Genomic DNA, 9,469 nt, shown 5'->3' with positions numbered 1-9,469 from the left:
ATGAACCAAGTTAGTAGTGGTCTTACTGCCTTAGTTATTAGTTGAACCGAGGTAGTAGCTCTTTCATTGGTTCAAATTACTGAAACCTAAAAAGAGTTTACATAGTTTTCTTCTTCCCCTAGAGCGCGCCTCCTTGTTTTTCTTCTTCCCCTGCGACCTCCATCGCAATTGGGCGAACCTCCACCACCAAACGCATAGTCCTCGCGTACTTCATTTCTCTCGCGCAAAGAAATCTCCACTTCGCGGTCTAGTTTCTCCGCGGGTTGCTTGCTGCATCCACCGCCGTGCCACCACAGTTCATCCACCATTGTCGCCTCCATTGTCGCTGATGAAGTGTTGTCCAAGTTGGGTGACTCGTCGAATTCCCATTGGGGTTCATCTATGGTTTTTGACGAGCCCAGGAGAAACGGTTCCTTTGGAGCTAGGGATTCCATTCGCGAGCTTCCCCCTTCTCATGCTGACGAGACTGATAATTGGGCGGGGGCAAAGAAACCTTCGGGAGGGTTTGAGAGGAGAGAGAGGGATAGAGGAGGGTTCTTCGATTCGTAGTCACGCATTGACGAATCGGAGAACAGGGTTTTGAATAAGAACTTTGTGTCGTCGGAACGACGATTCGCCTCCAACGGTGGAGGGTTTGAGAGAGAGAGGAAGATTATTAGGTTTGACTCCAACGACGGTGCTGATTCAAATGACTGGAACAAGAAGAAGGGTGATTCCAACGTTGGTAGTGAGAGTGTTGGTGCTGGTGGAGGGAGACCAAGGCTTGTTTTGCAACCTCAGTCTTTGTCGGTGTTCAATGAAGGGGGATTGGAATGTGGAGACATCTAAAGGGGTTAAGGAGACAGGTGAAGGTGATTCCTTTTTGAAGAGGTGTTTTGGGTCTTCGAATGGAGGAGGACGAGCTGCTTTGCCTGAAAGTTGCACTGAGAGGAGTTTGAGGAAGCTCATATCTGATGATGGAAGTCCTAAAAGGTTTGTTACAAGGAGAAAATTGTGGACATAAGAGAAGAAATTCTATGAAAGAGACGAGCAGGGAAGCTTCCAGGGGACACTACATCCCTTTTGAAAGCTTGGTGGCAAGCATATTCTAAATGGCCATACCCAACTGTAAGTTTGAACATACATCTCAATAATAATATATTATACTTGTTTCCATTTTTATATTCTAAATGTATTTTCAGAAGGAAGACAAGGTTAGACTGGTGCAGGAAACGGGTTGCAATTAAAGCAAATAAATAATTGGTTCATAAATCAAAGGAAAAGGAACTAGCATACTAATAACCCCTCATCCTTTGGTAACACCAAAACCAATCATAAGAGGTACCTTAATTCTCAATATTATCTTATGTTTGAATTTTATGTACTCATCTTTTAATTCATCTAATTTATTCCAATGCAATATATATCAATTACTAGTTTAATTTTGGCTTAATAGCTTACTTGGTCCCTATATTAAGTGGGTTTTTTTCAGTTTAATACCTGATTTTAAAAGTGCATACATTGAGTCCCAAAGTTTGTTAAAATTGTATAAATCGAGTCCCTTTCGTTGAATTGACAAAAATGGAGTTAACTCTCAACTAACATGGCGAAGGAATTTGCACTTTTTTTTTCTCTCTCCTCTATTTTTCCTACAATACCCAGCTTGTTTCTCTCTTTTCTATGTCTTTATTAAATACTTTTTTTTTCTCTCTTCCTCCAAGGCTCACCTTTACTAGCACAGATTCACTCACTATTCAAAGTAGTAGTTTGGTTCATAGAATCCAACCCAGAACCCAAATCCATCCCAATTTTACAAATATCCTTCTTTTTCTGCTTCAATCTAAGTAAGCCCAAAAAAACATCAAAGATCAACAAGAAGAATGTTTCGACGCTTACCCATTGAAACCGAAGAAGGAAAACCAAGGTTGAACAAACAATCAACAGTTCTGGGAGTTATGGGGTCTTGTAGGTTGGAGAAGGAAGCAACATAGATAGAAGCAATAGTCTTACAATCAGTGGTATTGTTTGCGATGGGAATCCAAGTTGGACATAGCTTTGGAATCTAATGGTGATGTTGTTGCAGGAGAGAATTAATAAACACAAACTCAAATTATTCTCGTTTTTTTTGTGCAAACAGAGAATTATCTTTTAATCAATGATGTTGTTAGCTTTAAAATATAATCATACAAATTTCCAAATGCAAAATAATATTATAATAATTTTTATACCGATTTTATATAAAACACTTTTATCCAAATGAAAAATAAAATTAAAATATCAACGAAAATAGTAAATTTAGTTATATATTGTCAAGGAAAATAAAAATAGATCATCATTTTTTTTATTTATTTGATGAGATTTCGTATGTTTTAGTATGACTAAAATGTATTTTATGTATTATTTTATAATTATTTTTTAAATTTATCCAATATGAAAGCGTAATTAATCGCATTTGCTTTTTAACGAAATTACATGCAAGGAATATTTTAAACAAAATATTTATTAAGTATGGTTGTGCACATTTAGGTGTAGGTGGTTTCATAATTGATGATTTATATAAAATATTATATTATACGTGGTTCTTCATAACTTATATATTAGTTATTAGCCTAGAAGCAGGATGTCAGCGGATCAAAACGAGAACGAACGAATTTTGATACGTAAGAAAATACTCCAAAATATTAATTGCATGTAAGAGAAGCAAAAGAGCAAGGAGAGTGAGGAAGATGAAGACAAGGAAAGTTGGGCATTGCACAAAAAGCATAGGAGAGACAAGAAAAAACGTAGATTTTTTCGCCAAGTCAACTAGGAGTTAACTCCTCTGCCAATTTAACGGAAGGGACTTGATTCATACAATTCTTACAACTTTGGGATTCAATGTATGATGCACTTTTAAAAACGGGTACTAAACTGAAAATCAACTTTTAACATGGGGACAAAGCAAACATTTAAGCCTTTAATTTTTTATATTTTGGATGTCGTTAACGTATCACATCATTAAATAAAAAATATTTTTTTTAATATTTTTTTATTTAACTCAATGATATTATTTCTTTGGATACTGATTGATTCAATGTGAAAATAAAAATGAACCACTGCTCAGGATTGTTACATTCACGGCTTATATCCTAAATACATGAAATTGTTTTAGCTGACCATTCTGAAATTTGTAGTCATTGAATGCATGTTCTCGAGCAATACTAATGCAAAAGTTGGATGGACGTGGCACTACATCAAGGTTTGTCCCCTGCCATTTTGGCTTTTCACATGTCAAGATCAATATGAATAATCATTATCTCACTTGTGCATTTCTTGACAACATGGTTGGTTCCCTAGGTAGATGTGTTGTAGACTGAACTAGATTTTGATTTGGATATTAAAGAACATGTTGAACCGACTTTCGAAGTGTGCTGGAATTGAAAGATCTGCAAGCATAAATTGTTCCATGATCTTAATTTGTATTGGGGAGATACAAAAGACCTTCGAAAAAAATAAAAAAAGTAAATACCTTACTGCATCGGTTACCTGTGAACAGAGGCAAAATCCTACCCCTTTTTTCCTCGGCTAACAACCGATGCAGAAAATTGTAGACTTTTTGCCTCGTCCGTATATGTCTCGGTTTAGGAACCGCTGCCTATGGACAAAAATAACTGTTGTCATTTCCCTTGACTGCATTGGTACAAACTTGGGTTGGTGAATATTGACCTCAGGTTGTTGCAGATTGGGAACATCGAATAGTCGAGCCTCCTTAGCCTTGTCTTCCACTTGTTTCTACAACTTGATAAATAAATCATCCTCACCTCCAACTTTTTATGCACGATGAGTCGTGAAACCTGCAAACATGGAAAAATGCTCATATTAGTTCAACAATTACGCAAAGATAATATTTTTTCTTTGCTTACCTTTCAACTCTGAAATAGGATTTCTACATAAGTAGATCCTAATGAGGTGCCTAACTGACATCTGTTGAGGTAATTGCTCTAACACCTTAACAACCTTCCTGCCCTCGGTGGATAGACGGTCTCAACGCTAGTCTTTGTACCTTAGTGTGTTATTCATCCAATAGAAGGATAACTTTTTCCTATCAACTTGTCATAAAAATGGGATTGGCCACTCCCATTAACAACAACTCTAAAATGTTGCTTCTTAAAATTCTTGAAAGAATCTAAATATGGTATAAATAAGGGAGTCCCGACTTTCTTATTAAAGATACCCAAGTTATCTATTCCCCGGAACGAGTGTAGTAAAAATACAAGAGACATTTAAGGGACGAATCCAAGTACAATGACTTACACAAGATCCTAAAGGCTTTTATTCATCCCCACCCATTCAGATGAAGCAACGTTGGGGCCACATTCAATAGTCGAAGAATGAGATCTGAACATGTAGTTGCATGAATATATTGGTATAAACATAGAAGAAATCATCATCATAACTCTTTTTGCCATGGAAAATGCAATCAATGGCGTTGACCCTCTTCAATGACACAATATCCTCAAATGCCTCATGCTTGAAAATATAAATGTTGCTCACCTAATTTTGGAGAATTTAGGCCCATATACAGTCTGATGTTTGAGTTCGGACTTCGATATCAACCTAGTCGTATCACCCTGGCCTTCCAAAGGGTCTCACTATGCTCCTCGGTAAGATTTGACTGAATTTTTATAAAATGTTCGACACTCACCCCTAAACCTAGGAAGGATGAAGTGTTAGAAGACATGGACACCCTACTACCAACATTGTTATCACTAAAGGACTCAAACATACCTAATAAAGAAGACCATCTACTTCATTTCAAGAAAGGAAAATTTCTTTGGCATACACAAGACAACAAGTATGCCATAAAAATTGAGTGATGGATTATGGTTCGCCTTTCCCTATTTATAGTAGAATGGGGATAATTCAACTTCTTGGGCTACATCCATGCCAAGAAAGCCCATGGACCTTGCATTATTCATGAATCGTAATAACCTCACGAGAAGCTTATGCTTCGATTTATGTGCCATACTCTGCCACTAAAGGTCACATCAATATGTCACTCAAAAACCCTTCAACATTTAAATCTCTTTGTCGATATGCTCCTTAAGGTTGAGGGGTTATTATACTTGTATGGGTAAATTCAAAGATAACAATTTTTCTTTGCAAAAGATTTTATCGTAAATGTCATGACCAAGTACTGGAGCCGACACATCGCTTCGATCATACTGGATAATAGGCATTGTTTACCTGCCTTGCAGTCATATAAAAACTAGGAAACTGGTGTACTAGGTAGGGCTAAAGGCCCTTTGACCCTTCTAGCTAAGGGTTATAACCCTAAAGCATGTTGGCATACCGGGTACTGGGGACCAAGTACCCTAGTCTAGATACCTGGTACCCATGTCCTCTAAATAATAGAATATATGGATTGTTTAAATGGTTAAAGCTCATGATTGGGCCTAAAACAGGTAATTGGGCCCGAAACACGTAATTGGATCAGTAGGTTTCACGATTGATAGACCCACAAAAATGTTTTCCATCTAGCTGAATCCTTGGTCAACAAGGTCAAAACACTATAATACAACATTAATGATAATTTAATTTCACTTTTTGTAATAATTGAGATTTGACTTCAGAGTTCTGACCAAATTACTGACTTGAGCGTGTCAAAGAACCTATTTGCAGGATCTCCCCCTATGTTGTAGTGTTTGGAGTGTTGGAAAATGAGAACCGAGTACTTGAAGATAATAATTTGAAGGTGTAAAAAGGATGATTTGCGAAAAACATGTCTTTGTATATATTCGATCTTGGAAGAAGAGTTGATCTTTGTGATTCATGTGAGTGTGGATTGAATTCATATTATTGTTATATGAGTTTTGTTATGATAAAAGTTTCTTTTCCTCTAAAAGTTAGAAAATGTGTATATTAAGTGTGGAGGAAATTAAGTAGATTATAATTTCTTCCATGTGTGTTTATTATTATTTTTTATTATAAAAATGTGATTTTTTTAAGGTGTTTAAATTTTTTATTTTAAAATTATTATTCTAAAGTTTGAAATTTTACTTCTTAAGATTAAGTTGGTATTAAATGACTCGGTTTTTTTATTATTTGTAAAGAGGTTTGGATACATATAAATAATTGTGTTTTGATGATTTTATTGGCTTTATTTTTCATCATCTCTAAATTTTGGGGTTTGTTAAAAATTATTATGTTTGGAATGAGTTTTCAATTTTTTTACTTAGGAATAAGATATGTGAAGGTGGTTTAGAAATACTTTAGTTAAGAAGAGTGCTCTGAAAATTTTAGAATTAAGATTTAAATTTGGATGGAAAGTTCCTTCGAAATAACTAGAGAATATGTTGTGAGTAAGGATAACAACGAGTCGGGTCGGATATAGATTGTGCTTACCCACAACCCGACCCGCAAAATTAAATCTAACTCGTAACCCGTCCGCTACCCACGTGAATATCCGTTAAATAAATACTTTTGAATATTTTAAAACTCACGGATACCCAAAAAAAATTAAAATATATATATTTTATATATTTTTAAAATAAAATTTCAAAAAATATATATGCATATATATAATATAAATTAAATTAATTAAGTATAAATTAAAATTCAATTTTAATTAAATTTAACCTAATAAAATTAAATTAATTTTATTTTAATTAAATTTAATTTAAAAAATATAAATTAAATTATTATTATTATTATTTTGTGGATAACGAATACTCGCCTATCAAATAGTATAATATCGTATCCAACCTATTTAAAAATGAGTATTAAAATATCCACTATGTGTAACTAATAAATATCGACTGAAGTTTTTTTTTTGAGATATAGGAAACATAAAAAAAAACAAGTTACTCTATTGATTTTATATAATTATAAACTAACAAAGTGTTAATAGGATAACAATTATTTCATTATTTTAATAAAAAAATAAAAGACAAAAACTCAATTGAAAACTATAAACAAAAATACAGGTTAATTAACCACAAAACTTTATTAGGAACTCAAAAGAATTTATTATAAACTTAAAATTTATTTGAGCTTTTATTTTATTGCCATAATCATTTATTTTAATACTCAAAGTTAATATATTACAAAGTTTGTGACATTTTTTAAAAAAGTTTATTAACATTTTCTCTAAATGGATTATAGATTGTATAGCATCTCTTCTTATTCGCTGCCTCCATTTTTTTCATCATTTCATCGGTTTTGAATAATAAATTTAAAAAAAATCATCCGTTTTGAGTAATAAATTTAAAAAAATCAAGGATGAAAATGAAATTGTTAGATGGGAAAATGGGCAATTCAATAATGGAGATTCATTCACTTTGTAAAAGTAGTAAAGCAGAGCAAAGAATAATGGATATTCATTCATTTTGTAAAAGTAGAAAAACAAAAGAAGGAAAGACATCTACTTGTGTTTTTTTTTCACCTCTTTTTAAAGATTTATATGGAACAAATTAAAGCATTTTGGAAAGTTTCGTTAAGGGTGAAAAAGGTTAAAAAAAAAATCAAGCCAAGGTTAATGTTTAGACTTGTTGAAATCTTACAATAAAGTAAAACATTAGAGTAATTTTTTATTTTTAAAAGAATTCTTGTGCAAGTTGAACAATTGATTAAAAATAATAGAAAATGAGAAAAATAATAAGAAAAATGATATTATTTCACTTTTAACCTATTGTATGTTTTGTACTTTATCACCTACAAATATATTTCAACTAACTTAATCGTGGAGGTATTAAAATCGTAAATATTTATAATTAGATACATTTAAAAAAAATAAAAAATCAAACACTTAGTTCAATTATGTCTTTCTTTTCAGACTTTGTTAACCTGTAATTAATTGTACCTATTTCCAATTTTTTATTTTCTTATAAACGTACACCAACCTTATACTTTTTTGTCCACAAATTTTTAAAATATTGTGATTTTTTTTCATATTCTTCTTAAAAACGCTTATATTTACATAATGTTGAATCATGAGGGAATGTGAGTATTTAAATTAATTATATAGTAAAATTTAAGCCTAAGTTAAATATATTTTTGGTCTATGTGAAATTAAAATTTGGTTTTGTCCTAAAATTAGTCCAATTATGTGAAATTTTTAAGTTTGGGTATTTTTTAACTTTTTAACTTTTGTTAAAACAATTATATGCATACATTTTTATCAAAATACATCAAAGTTTGAGACAAAGATAAATTTCAATTTCATGTCCAAGTTTAGGACTAACAAAATACTTAACCCTATAAAAAAAATAATTTTTGAGGAAAAAAAAATACTCTTCAAAGGAATGTACCATCTCTCTCCCCGAAGAAATATATTAGCTCTACCTTTGTCAAATTTTCTCTCTAACCTCCATGAGGACTTTCTGAAATTCTCCTTCTTCGCTCTCAACTTTTGCGAAGGTGACTCTCATAGCTACTTTCTCCACAAACTCGACCCCATCGTAATTGACTATCCTAAGAGTACGAGGGTTACCCCTTCCATCTTTTACCACTTCCTCCACTTATATGATACCTACATTATCAACTCAATCGTTGTGATTCCCTTCTAATGTGAGAATGGTGGTTAGCCCCTCCTCGCCTCTTTCTTTGTTGCTTTTCTCTCTTTTTAGAACACATAGAGTGGGGGCCGGAAGATTTCAAAGATGGTTCACATGGTGATGTGTGACAACACTCTCGCTTGCTAACTCCATTCACATGTTTACAATCTTCCTCGCCATCTCTATCTTTATCTATTCCATCCTCACAAATCCATCTCCTAAATAATCATAGCCACCATTTCCACCATTAGGTCTCTCTCTCTCCCCCCTTCTCTATCTCTCTCTCTCCCTCTCTTCTTCTTCTTCTTCCCAAAATTAAGGTTAGGATTTTGAATTAAAATTAGGGCTTAATCATATGGGTTGAATTGGGGTTAGGATTTTACCATAGAAAGGGGAGGAAAAGCCATGGAAAAGGAAAGAAGGAGAATCAATGGAGTACTGACACAAACACATGTCGCAAACCATGTGGATATATATAACATATACATCACATCAGTAAATATTTAACGTGATAATGAGGACTACATACATTCATTAATAAAGCTTAAGGATAAAAGTAATTTAAAGTTTGTGAGAGACGAAATCTTATTTGTATGAAAGTTTAAAGAAAAAGATATTTAATTCTTTAATGGCTAGTGTGGTCTATTAAGTACTAAATAACTTGATGGAAGTATCAAATTGGTGATATTAGAAAGAAGGGTAAGAGAAGTTGTGAGTTCAACCTTCATAACTAACAAAATCTTAACAATTAACATTTGTCAAAGAAAGAATAAAATGTATTCAAGTTAAAGTAAATATTTGCTTTTAAGACAAAATCATTAAATATTATTTGTGGCTATTAAAAAACATCATAAAAATAAAATATTAAGAAACATTAATGTTAGGTTAAAAGTCCAATATGCTATAATTTTGGCTAAATATGTAAATATAACAAAACATAAAACACGAATAAAGCA

At 32.7% G+C, this 9,469-nt stretch overlaps 1 pseudogene; it reads left to right on the top strand.

Annotated features, from left to right (window-relative positions):
• On the top strand, positions 1–1,003 carry LOC148204923 (eukaryotic translation initiation factor 4B3-like; annotated as a pseudogene).
• Positions 1,004–9,469: the final 8,466 nt, after the last annotated feature.

Source organism: Vigna umbellata, chromosome 1, assembly GCF_029865625.1.
Source record: "Vigna umbellata cultivar VRB3 chromosome 1, Vumbellata_1.0, whole genome shotgun sequence".
NCBI lineage: Eukaryota > Viridiplantae > Streptophyta > Magnoliopsida > Fabales > Fabaceae > Vigna > Vigna umbellata.
The sequence above is the reverse complement of the archived record's forward strand: the minus strand, read 5'-3'. Positions and strand labels throughout refer to the sequence as shown.